At 38.1% G+C, this 11,664-nt stretch overlaps 1 protein-coding gene across 3 annotated transcripts in view; it reads right to left on the reverse strand.

Moving 5' to 3' along the window:
• Window positions 1-10,308: 10,308 nt before the first annotated feature.
• Window positions 10,309-11,664, reverse strand: part of SYNCRIP (synaptotagmin binding cytoplasmic RNA interacting protein) — a 26,372-nt gene continuing 25,016 nt past the window's right edge. For all 3 annotated transcript variants that reach the window (XM_076333178.1, XM_076333177.1, XM_076333176.1), the window contains exon 12: window positions 10,309-11,664. This exon is cut by the window's right edge. The gene's annotated coding sequence lies outside the window, so the exon portion shown is untranslated.

The raw sequence follows: 11,664 nt of genomic DNA on the forward strand, positions 1-11,664 counted from the left end.
TATAAGACATGGTGAAAAATCATTCCCTACTCAGCACAATTGCTGCTTATCATTTTATCAAAATACTTTGGCCACCTGAGCAAACTGTCTTTTCCAAAATGAAGATCCTTGCTCCAGTGAATTGTGCTTCACACGAGAACACTTTTGTACCTTATCTTTTATGTTCTCCCTATCCTTTTCCAATCTTTTTATCTCCTCTGTTTTGTAGTGCTGGAGTAGGGACAGGCTGCAACAGCGGGAACAAAACTGTTCAACAAAACAGCATTTGAAATTATTTTTATTAGTAGAACTAGTGCCTTCTTAAATTGCTCCTTAACTATTTTTTGCTTCACCTCAGTGTATTTTAACATTTTAGCCCATGAAGATTTATGATCCTTTTTTCCTCATTTGGACGCAACTCTAGTTTTTGATGGATTCATTTTTTCCACCTTAGAAGAAAAATAGCGAAAAAAAATCCCGACCTAAAGTCTTCACATACTCAGGAAGTTCTAATCAACACGCAGATCTCGTCAGAAGCGCGAAAAAGACCAGTTGTAACTAAAGGCTGCTGTTGTAAGCCAGCTTGTATCAGAGAGCTTTCTACTGATACTAACATGGCCATTGTACGTGCTGACAATGATCATGTAAACCCAGACGCAGCGATGAGATCTGTGGGGGTTTTTTTGGTAACTGGCGAGCTGACACCCGGAAGCCCGTTGCTTTAGCTTCTGTGGATACAGCAGTAAATGCCTTGAGTGTTTTTGTCAGGTCAGAGATATTTTTAGTTCGAGCAACCAGTTTCTCCAACAACATGAAGCATGTAAAAGCAGTATAGGGTAAGAGTTAAACAACATTAATTATCAACCCTCAAAGAGTTATTTGTGCTTCAGTTAAGTCTTTCATCAAACACTTTACAAGAATTGTTACAGAACCAGTTGTATAACCAGGATATTGTTTAGTTTACCATTTGTTGGCTGAGGATATATGGAATCAGTTTGACATTTTCCTCCATTTAAATGATGTACAGCAAAGACTGAGGTGTTTTCAGAATGGTTAAAGAGAAAATAAAAAGCAATAGGACCTGTTATGTTTCCCTAGCAAGAATACTGAATATACAACAAAAGCAAAAAATTGATTTATGCTAACAGGCAGAATGCACAAGATGGTACTATGAGAGAGCCTGAACAGAGGGCTATTCCTCCTCATGCGTAAGGATGAGTTTTGGAAACAACTTTTTGAAGCACATGGGCAGCTTGCCTGTATTACTTATTTTGTGGTACAACTTGAGCATATAGGTCCATGGTAAAGCTCCACTACAAGAGGAATATGATAGTTTTAATGAGAGAATTTAAGAAGTAGGGCTCAGTACCAAGCTCTGCAAGGCCAGGCTTCTTCACAGCTCATAGCTAATCAATGCTATCTTTATCAGACAGCTGCCCAAATCCCTGAAGGTATGCCAAACCTTTTTGCCCCCCAGAAATGTTGGCGTATTTAGTAGAAAAGTGATATATTATTATATACCACTTCACCTCTAGCACTGGCACTAACAGTGCTTCTGTAGAAGCAGACAATCCCTCCGTGGGCCTATCAGCAGACATACCTTGGCAGGACAGAAAGCCACGGTCACTCTTCCAGAGCAGCGAAGAACAGTTACTTGTGATTCCTCCAGATGTTCTGCAAATGCAGTTCCTGGTTATGGTGCACACTTGCCACTTGCACGGTGGTTTTCCCTAAAGTGTCCTTTGAGGAGGGAGAGTGCATGCTTAGGCAGGTAAGAGGACTTTGAGCTGTTTGGAAAAGGGACAAATTGTGAAATCAAGAAACAAGGACTATTTGGAAGACTTAGCTAATGTCTGCGAAACTCCATTACTTAAAGTTTTGCTTTGCTTTTTATTTTCTGTTTTATTTAAGTAACTAGTATTCTAGCTAGGAAAGGCATTGGAGCTAGTAAGGTCTGATATTGTATAGGGCACTATTAGTAACACTCAATATTATTCTAAAACTTCATAAATCAATTTGATTTGTGACTGAATGACTTGCTACTATATAAACTACCTGGCTCACCTTTGTTCTACAGAAGTAAAAAAGAAAACGGTTTAAAATGCTAGGCATGAAGATTTTCCTCTTTCACAAATACATACATATTTTAAAATATATATTATTAAAGGGGCATTTTAGTATGAAAATCAGCTTACCATCTTTCATATCAAGCTGTAAGGAATTACATTTTCTTCCCCTTAAGCAGCTGTGAGTACTCCAGTCCAATCTCGAGTTTGGGGTATTCTCTGTAGGTCCAGTTTGTAGTATTTCCCCCCCCTTCAGGCGTTACAAGTGAATATTGAGGTTTTTGGATTTCAACAGATGCACGTAAGATAACTCGTAACACCACACACAGAACTGGGAGGCCTCAGATAGACCTCAAGTTGGGGTCAGTGCAGTTCAGATGCAAGAGGGAAGAATTTTCTTTTTTCCTTGAGAAAGTAGATTTTGCTCAGAAGATATCAGAACAGAGAAAGGATTCTCTAATACCATCCAGGTTCCTAGCAGCCCATGTACGAGTCTCGTAATGATTTTTTGTCTAGGACAAGTAGTAAGTTCTCCACTGATCACCATTCAGTTTGGATATCGTAAACTGTAGATGATGTACTAACCTATCACCATACTGTGGTGTATTGTCTACATCCAGTGTGTTTCTGGGGTATATGAAGGTCAGGAAACTCGGAATACCAGTCAGTCTCAATTCTGAAAAGCCCATGTATCTGTTGTTCTCCTGGACCACAATGGTGGGGACCAATGCCCAGCTGTGCTCCCCGCTCCATTTTCCCCTTCAGCTGTTTGTTAGGTCTGGAGGAGAAGTCAAGCTACCTACAGAGCAATGACTCTCTCTCCTTCCCTGAAGCCCAAGGGCAATAGTTAAAAGCCAGCAAAACAAAGGAACAGAATTGAAATCATGGATTATCTGGAGGAGCAGTTTTGGCAGTGAGGAGACATGGAGTTAGTGCATTTAGTCCAAGGTGTCTTAGTTCAAAGCTGCTCACCTGAGTTTCACCAAGAACTTAGAACATGCACCGATCTCCATTGGATGCTCACTTCGCATTACTTCTACAGTCAGGAACATTCTCATCTCCCACTGAGTCTTCAGAGATGCTGCTCACCATGCTCACCTGCAGAGAAAATGACAACTTTTCCCCACTGAAAGCTGTCTATGAAAACAAATGCTTCTGTATATCCTGAGTGCTAATGAACAAGATACAAAGCCTTACCTATACCTGATCCTCTTAACTCAGTAAGGAGAGACCATCCTGGCAAACTAAAATTCAGCAAGTGTATTCTACCTTACCACATTCCTTCTTCAGCCTCCTCCTACCTCATCATCTGATACAGGCTTCCGCATTCGACAGACTTAGAATAAAATTCCTTTTGTTCATTAATAAAGTATTAAGAAAATACTTGTATTAAGACACGTAAGCTCTAGGCTAGACTTGAGGAAACTGAACATCTTCAGACGAAGTTCAGCAACCTTCATACTGGCTCTTAAGTCATTCTTATCTCTTAAGAGATAATGTCTGTTTCCAAGCACATACTGTTCATTGCAAGTACCTTCATTTCTGAGCACATGAAGACCACCTCCAGTGTAGAACACACCTATTTGGGCTACCTGCACCACCAGGTCTTTAATGAATTAAAGTCCTGGCCTGGTCCCAAGAAACGATCGGCCACTTCTCTCTCTCAGAATGCTGGGCTTGTATTGCACGCTTTTCTAGGAAAAAAACGCAACTCTGTACAAGCAGCTGGTGTACTTGGGAGCTCTGTGGGCCCATCCTGAATTTGAAATCTGCAAAGGGGCTGCTAAGTTGGCATCGATTCAGCTTTACAAGTGGAACACCTATTCTCAACTTTGTCTCCTGCATTAAGAGACATTCAAATCAAGACTTTACATGGAAGCTTTGCTATGAACACTACGTTGCCTCAAGCATCACTCAATTAGGAGGCATCATCAGGCCCTATTAAATACAGTTTTTCCTCAATTACCCTACTTTTATCCACTCTTTAAGGGATTATTAAGGGCAGTGAGTGGCACACGTTATACCAGTAGAAAGAGATGGAAGAACTCCTCACCTATACTTAAAAAAGGTCTACCTTTGAAACATGTATATCAGATATTCAAGACTGGCTCTTGCTTCCCTGAGGCTGAGACTGTTAGTTCCTCACTTCAGAACAGCAGGTTTACAAACAGCAGCTCTAGGATATCACTCGCCTCTTGGAACAGGACATTTGAAATAGCAGCATTAGGCCCAGTAAGAGGGTTCTTCCACCATTTTTTGTATTTTGCTGTGTTCGAAACCTCCTCCCTTGCAAGGCTACTTCCAGACAATTTTCTTCTGAAATTTCTACCAAGATAAAGCGACCCTGATGATTACGACAGCCAGGACAGGATCTTCTTACCTTTTGACATGTAATCCAGGGACCCTGTGTCTGCTTTCGACCTGATGTTTGAATCTGGGCAAGATCCATCACCTGACATTCCCTTCACATCGCGCTGTGGCTGCTAGATGGTGCCTGGCTTAGAGTGTGCCTACCTTTCACAGGAAAAGGATAGACTGATTAATACCAGGAAAGATCCTACAAAGCTGTAACACAGCTAAATGAAGTTGTTCTACGTTGTGGTTTGCCAGGTTGTTTCTCTGGCCATTTTGCCTTTAGCCCTAGACTACAAACTTGCCAGTAGTGTAGTTCAGGCACATTTAATGGCTGTCTTGTGCCCACAGGCAGACGGTCTCTTTTCCCAACTGTTCCATCACCTTACATTTTCTCAGGGAGCAAACAAGAATATGCTTTGTTAAGAGCTTTCCCAAGTGGGGAGTGTTGGTGATTCTATCACTCCTAGGTCAACCTTTTAAATACAAGACAAATATACTCCTTTGTATTCCTCTGAGGAGGAACTTCCTTGGTTGTCATCACTGCTTTAGAAAAAACAAAGGTATTTACAGAAGACCCTGTAAGTTTTCCTTTTCACAGGGGCACTTTTTGCCCTTCAAGGTCCGAGTCAAGACACGTCTGTTCTTTTTTAAACTGAACATTAAACACAATTTCAGTTTATCTGTGAAACCTGAGATCTCTCTACATCATTTTTAACATGGGATTGAGAGGCAGAAGTTCCAAGATGATCACATTCATCTCACTTGCCCCATATCTAAGAATTCAGCACCTAACACCTATTTAACCTGCACACCCTTAGAAAGTGTTGCATATTCAAGTCAAGTCCTCTCCTAAACACCTTTTGGAGACGGGGCGTTGTGTTGGGTTTTTTCCAATATATGCATTTTTGCTAGATACAGGGATTCTAAGATAGATTGAGTATCTTGTTTAGTATCAGGGCCTTTCTTCACAGAGTCAAAAAATTACTGATTCTAAAATACATGCCTTGATTACTGGGCTCTAACTACACCCAGCCATCTGTTCTTAAAACCAGAACCGCTAAGTTAATGTGTCCTTGCGTCTTTAAACTGCATACAGAATTTGAACCTTATGTGTTTTTCTACTTCAATACACAAAGATAAGAAGGTTGCTTCAAAAGGACTTAGAAATTTACAAGATGCTTAAAACACATTATGCACGACTGTCTCTTTTTCTTCCAGAGACTACAAAAATCGGAGTGGATCATCATCTACCTGCAGCTGTACTGGAGTTACTACCTAGTTGTTCTTATACTAACTCCACAATAAAACTACAGAAGCATTTTAGCATACTTCAGTACCAAATAATCTGCTTTAGCATAGGCCATCACTGAAGGTAGTTTGAGCTAACCTTGCTGAGATGTGACCACTACCCAGTTTACCTCAATGCCATTTGTACCTGTGTGGTGAGTACACCTTAATGCACCTCAAAGCGCATTACAAACTGGGAGGCTTCACTTTTCAAAAGCTTAGTCGGCAGTGCTTTTTCACCATTAACCTGTATGCTACTCCTCGCTCATTACTCAGTGAAAGCAGTACTCTTTAGAAATGTTACGCTGAGGGCAATAAACTGAAAATTTAGATACTGCAACTAAGAAAATAAAACTTTCTACTTCCTATTAGAAATCTGTGCCAATTTCAACAGTTAACCTAAGAGAAGACCGACTACTTCAAAGAAGCAACTATTGGGTCTGAGACTTACTGATCAGTTCATGCCACACAAATATTAAAGATCAGTTTCTTGGATAGAAATATGACCACCTGAATGGCTCAGAACATCAACAAACCAAACTCTATTTCAGATTAGTATGCCATTAAAAAAAAAAATGCAGTGCCATTTATTACACCATTCCCACTGTAAGATCACTTCTATGCAAAACCAAGTTGCAAACAACACACACACACTCTCAAGGAAGTTACTTAAAATCCAATGGATTTAAGACCTTCCAGATCCTTCTTAATTTTAACTGGAAGATTGATCTCACTGGAGTTAATCCCATAATGGGATTTTTTTTTTTTTTAAAAGAATTTTCTGAGAGGTTGTGTTAGCATTATGAAAACATAGTGGAGCAAGGCAGCAAAGATTACTCAACTACATGAGCCCAGCTTCCATTGTACTCACTGCTAAAGCTTAAAGCCACCTAAAGCTTGTGGTACCTTCAGGACCTCTAGCAAGAAAAGTTATGACGTTATTTTTTCCCCCCCTTTATGTTCGAGTCTAGTCTTCCATTAGCATGAAACCTGCAGCATATTTCTTCATTTGCAAATTTTGACAGATTTTAACAATGTACATGCTGTAGCTTTTTTCAAAGTAGCTTTTAAGCATCCCACTAATTCAAAAGGAAGTGTAAACTAACATACTTCTGTAAAAGTGTAGGTAATACGAGTAAGGACAGTTTCACTAGACTCGTTTAAGTCAAAGTTACATATTGGTCACTTCTTGGTGAAAGTACTACTCATATACACCAGTGATTGTCACTGGAGATTTGTCTTCTGCTAAAAATATCAATTTAAGCACATATACAGAACTCAAAAATTCTGCTGAAACTGTGGAATGGTAACAGGTTAGCTTGTTCGAACAACTGTTTGCACTGAAGAAAAAAAGTTTCATTGCACTATCCGATGGAAGCCTTTGGCTACAATCTGAAACAGGAGCAGTCCTTTAATAGCCGCTTCAGCTTTTCCAGATGCAGGGACTAGGTATTTTTTCTGTCCTCTCAAATGCTTTAGTATTAAAGATTAAAATCACCTTCCAATTGTGATACACCTGCATTATGAAAATATTAATTATAGTTTATTTTAGACTAGCTCTCACCAGTGTCTTCTAATACAGAGCTTCATTCTTGAGTACGCTAAAATTGCACCTTAAGAAAAGCCCTAATTTACTAATGGGATACCTATAAAATTGCCTTTGTTGAATTCTCACAGAGGAAGCTTTTTAATCCCAAATTAGCTACGTTTAGTCATATAGTTTTTAAATACCCACTACTAGTGACAGAATTAGGTGCATTCTTCATTCCACTAAAGAGAAAAAAAAAAGATGAAAAAATGTTACTTTAGATAGCAGAACAATACTGGAAATGCTACACTTGGAACCAGGAACCCAGTACCCGATATATTCAGTTCCTGGCTTTCAATGACTGACTGTTCACGGACAATCCCTTTAACCACTACGACTGCTAACCCATCAGTTTAAAAATACACACTGAATGATCTAGGAAGCATTTCAGAGATTTTTAGATCTGAAGTATTAAACAGTATCAGATTACACTCAACAGATTTACACTCAACATTCACTTAGCATTGAAGTGGACATGCTAAAATTGAAGAGGTAAGACCCACAACCTCCCTAATAATTGCAAATGACGAGTCAATTAAACAGTCTACTGAAGTTGGATTTTAGGTACTGCAAGTCATTTAAGTACTAGAATGTCTATTTTTACTTACCATTATCTTCTGTGCAGTCAAATGGCATAGGCTATTCTACTAGCTGTGTAGCAGAACTAAGAATGCATTTCATAACTTCCTTAGCACAAAGAAAATAAGTGGTAAGATTCAATGTGTTTTCTACACATTAGTGACCAAAACAAGTAAAACTGTATTGTCACACTAACTGTGCAAACAGAGACAGTGAACTGTCAGCATTCATCAGCCAAATACATCATTCTCAGACTAGAGGGAATCCAGATTTCTGACACTGCAAGTTTTATCTAAATGACTGTCAGAAAGTAAGTGTTGGCTTTGGAAACAACTCTCGGAACTGAAGTGTATCTTGTGATTCAAACTTTAAATATTCAAGCTGTATTTAATTCCCTATTAGCTTACACACTATGACTGTGTTTTCTAGACTGTCAGAGATGCTTGTTTTTTTTCTTTTTTAAAAAAAAAGCTTTTATCATGTACCTGGAAGTCTGACCATCTAAAGAAGCTTTCATGAAGATAGCTTTAAATAATCAATGTAACCCAGTGCTTCCAGATGAGCTCGGCTGTGCAACACCCACTTGAGAGCTGGCCATTTAAAAATACGTAAGTTTGTGGAAAAAACTAGTAACCAGTTGGCAAGAAAAAGATACCGTTACATGAGACAATCACCCCTCTCTCCAAATTCCAAGTAAACTAACAAGCTAGTCCTAGTGGCACTTTTCAACTTACCTACCTATTGTAACAATCAAGGCAATGGAGCACCAAAGAAAACTCACTCTTTCATCCTATGGATTTTATAACACAAGTAAGTATAATTAAACACTTGCCAAGTGTTGACCACATGACTATGTGAAAGTCGGTCTCCCAGGAAAAAAGTTTATCATCAGAGCTTCTAGGAAGCTTTATGTTTGTCTGCACTAGATGGCTGTAAAGTAACAATTAATAATTTACTCCTTCTGCCCCCACTACCCGTATTAAGGACCAAGGAATCTTCAGGTCGACTTTTTCTCCTGTTGCCACATATCATTTTTATCCAACAGAGCAAATGACGAAGTACAATCTGGTGTTTCCTCTGCCCAACTAATGCAACTAGCTAGCCCCGGCCAAGAGATGTCATGTGCTGGTGCTGGAATTAATTCAGCAAGACACTTGGCGAAGACAGACTTTTAAGTCCATCATAGCCAGTCATAAAGTTGGGATTCATAAGCTTCAGGCTATGAACACAAGCTCCAACTTTACCGATTTCAATTCTCAGAACACTACGTTATAAAGTTTACTGTCATACTGCCTACTTCCAAAACTTGCTATTCCATTTTAAACAATTAACATTTCCCAGTAAGTCTTCACTAATACAAGTCAGGGAATAACAGCCTTAATTTTGTGGAATGTATCAATTTGAACACACTCTTTTCAGAAAATGTTACATGTGTTTATGTCCATGTTGCCTTTCAGTTTTATTTCTTTAAAAAAAAAAGTCTCCCCTCACTGATGTATGGAAGCATCGAAATAACTGCTAAGCTGAACAGAAAAGTTAAGCCTCTGAAGAATTATCAAAGGCACAAGTGAAAAAAGTTGCAGCCATATATAACATTTCTATCCTGAAATATTAAGTTGGGAATCCTACCTTCAGAGGCGGCTAAGTTTATTTTAGACTATGTCATACCCCTCACCCCAAACAAGAACAGAATTAGTATTCCTTATCTTAGATTTTAAGACAGTATTTAGGTAGGAGTTGTACAATGCAGAAATTCAGAAACTGGTCTTAGTATCTGTAATAACAGCCTTCCTCCAAACACTAAAACCACAAACTTAAGTTCTGGGTGGTAACAAATCTCCTCTTTTAAAAAAAAAAAAAAAGTACAGTTTTATCTCCTATATGAAACCCTTCAAACAAAAATGAATATTAAAACAAGAGTATATTTTAAAAAGCTGTGTATTGGAGTGTTTATAAACCAGAAGTGTTAAGCAGCAGCAGCAGTTTCCGATTTCTTATTAAATTCAACTAGGCTTCAAATTTAGGAACACATTACAAACCAATGTGGAACTATGCTAGCTTATACTCAAACCTTTGCAGGTGTTTCAGTAAAGAAAGCCTCCTATGAGAATAAACAGAGGCAGCATAATACATTAAGTCAACACTTGCCTTCAACATGCCAAAAAGAACTGTTATACGTCCATTTGTCACCAACGCACCCCGTACGAGATGCATTATTGCTGTAGAACATTTCAAGTTTACCAACACCCAAGTGCAACCAAACTGATGTTGTATATATGCACTTGCCCATTCTCACCAGTACTTCCACTTAATAATGAACGGTTTTTCTTTACACAATCAAATTTAAAGCTTTGAAAATAACATTTTTTGATTTTAGGTTTTTTTCCACAATATTAATCACCACATGCAATTTAGTTTTCTGATCATTTTGCTAAAAAACTGCACCAATATCAGAACAGTGCAAATCATATTTAATTTTAAAAGTTATAATGGCTTGAGTTCATAATTAGAGGGAACACTGTCAAGATCTTGATATTTTGCTCACTCACCATTGCTTGCATTCCATTAAAAACAAACACTTTCCTGTCAATTTTGCCTTTTTTTTTTTTAATGTTTTTAGCAATTGTCCCCCATGCTTTTATCAGAGCTGAAATTAAGGATATGATCCATAATTTCAACACATGCAGTGCCTTAACAGCAATGTTTTTATGCACTTCCATCAACTGTTATAATTCCATAAATATATTATCCCATTCCCCCCCCCCCGACATATTTCCACACTAAGAACTAGTCACTAGCACTTGTGATCCCACAAGTGTTTTAAGTTTTTCAGCAATGGAGAGATTTCAAGATTAAGAAATCTGAGGACTTCCCCTCTCCTACAGCCCCCAGTGTTTTCATTTTATAGCAAGTTCAAAATTGGTTTCCACATCTTGACAGTGTTCCTTATAAAACCATATGACAGTAAAAGTGCCAGTAGGCATGGCAACCTCTTTGAAGGGAGCATTTAAGCTCCTTGGCACTGGGAATGCCAGCACCAAGGATTACATTGAAATTCAAAATTATACTTAAGGCTACAATTAGCAAACCCACTTTCCATAAGCCTAATATCCTATCACTAGATTTGAAAATTCAGAAGCTAACGCAACTGTATACTTTTATGCTCAAATTTGAAGAAAAAGTTACTTTTCTTTAGCAAGGGCAGTATATGAAACTGTGGTAGCAAACGTCTCTTACGCGTTGACTACTCATTTCACCATCATTCACTTACTTTGTCTTAAAGTTCAAAACTGGCAAGGCACATTTACATATTCCAATGAATACTTGACAATTTAAATTACACTTCATGTCCCAGCTATCCCAGTAATTGACATACAACATACTAAAATGGTTTATTAAGATAACAAAAAAAAAAATCAATTAATGTGAAACATACAGGCTATTGGCAACCACTATTCTAAAAAATTATGTAAATACAAGTAAACATACTGAAATGTGTGCGATTCTAAGTTTTTAACCAGAAGATCTCTGTACTAACACACATTTATATTAATGACACATAAAAAAAATAAAAACTTTATTACAAAAATAAGTTACACTCGCCTCCAGCTTACAGTATAAAACAAATTTTATTTGCAGGAATGCAAAATGATTGTTTGCCATGAGCATTTTCAACATATGACATGTCTAATTTTGTTAAAATTTGCATTTACTGGGGGAACTGGTGTGTATAAAACCTTAATTAGGTATAAGCTTCAATTTTCATTGTGGTGCCTATGGGTATGTAGTATAACTGCAGTATCCCTTTGG

The sequence above is a fragment of the Aptenodytes patagonicus genome, chromosome 3, assembly GCF_965638725.1.
Source record: "Aptenodytes patagonicus chromosome 3, bAptPat1.pri.cur, whole genome shotgun sequence".
In the NCBI taxonomy this organism is placed as follows: domain Eukaryota; kingdom Metazoa; phylum Chordata; class Aves; order Sphenisciformes; family Spheniscidae; genus Aptenodytes; species Aptenodytes patagonicus.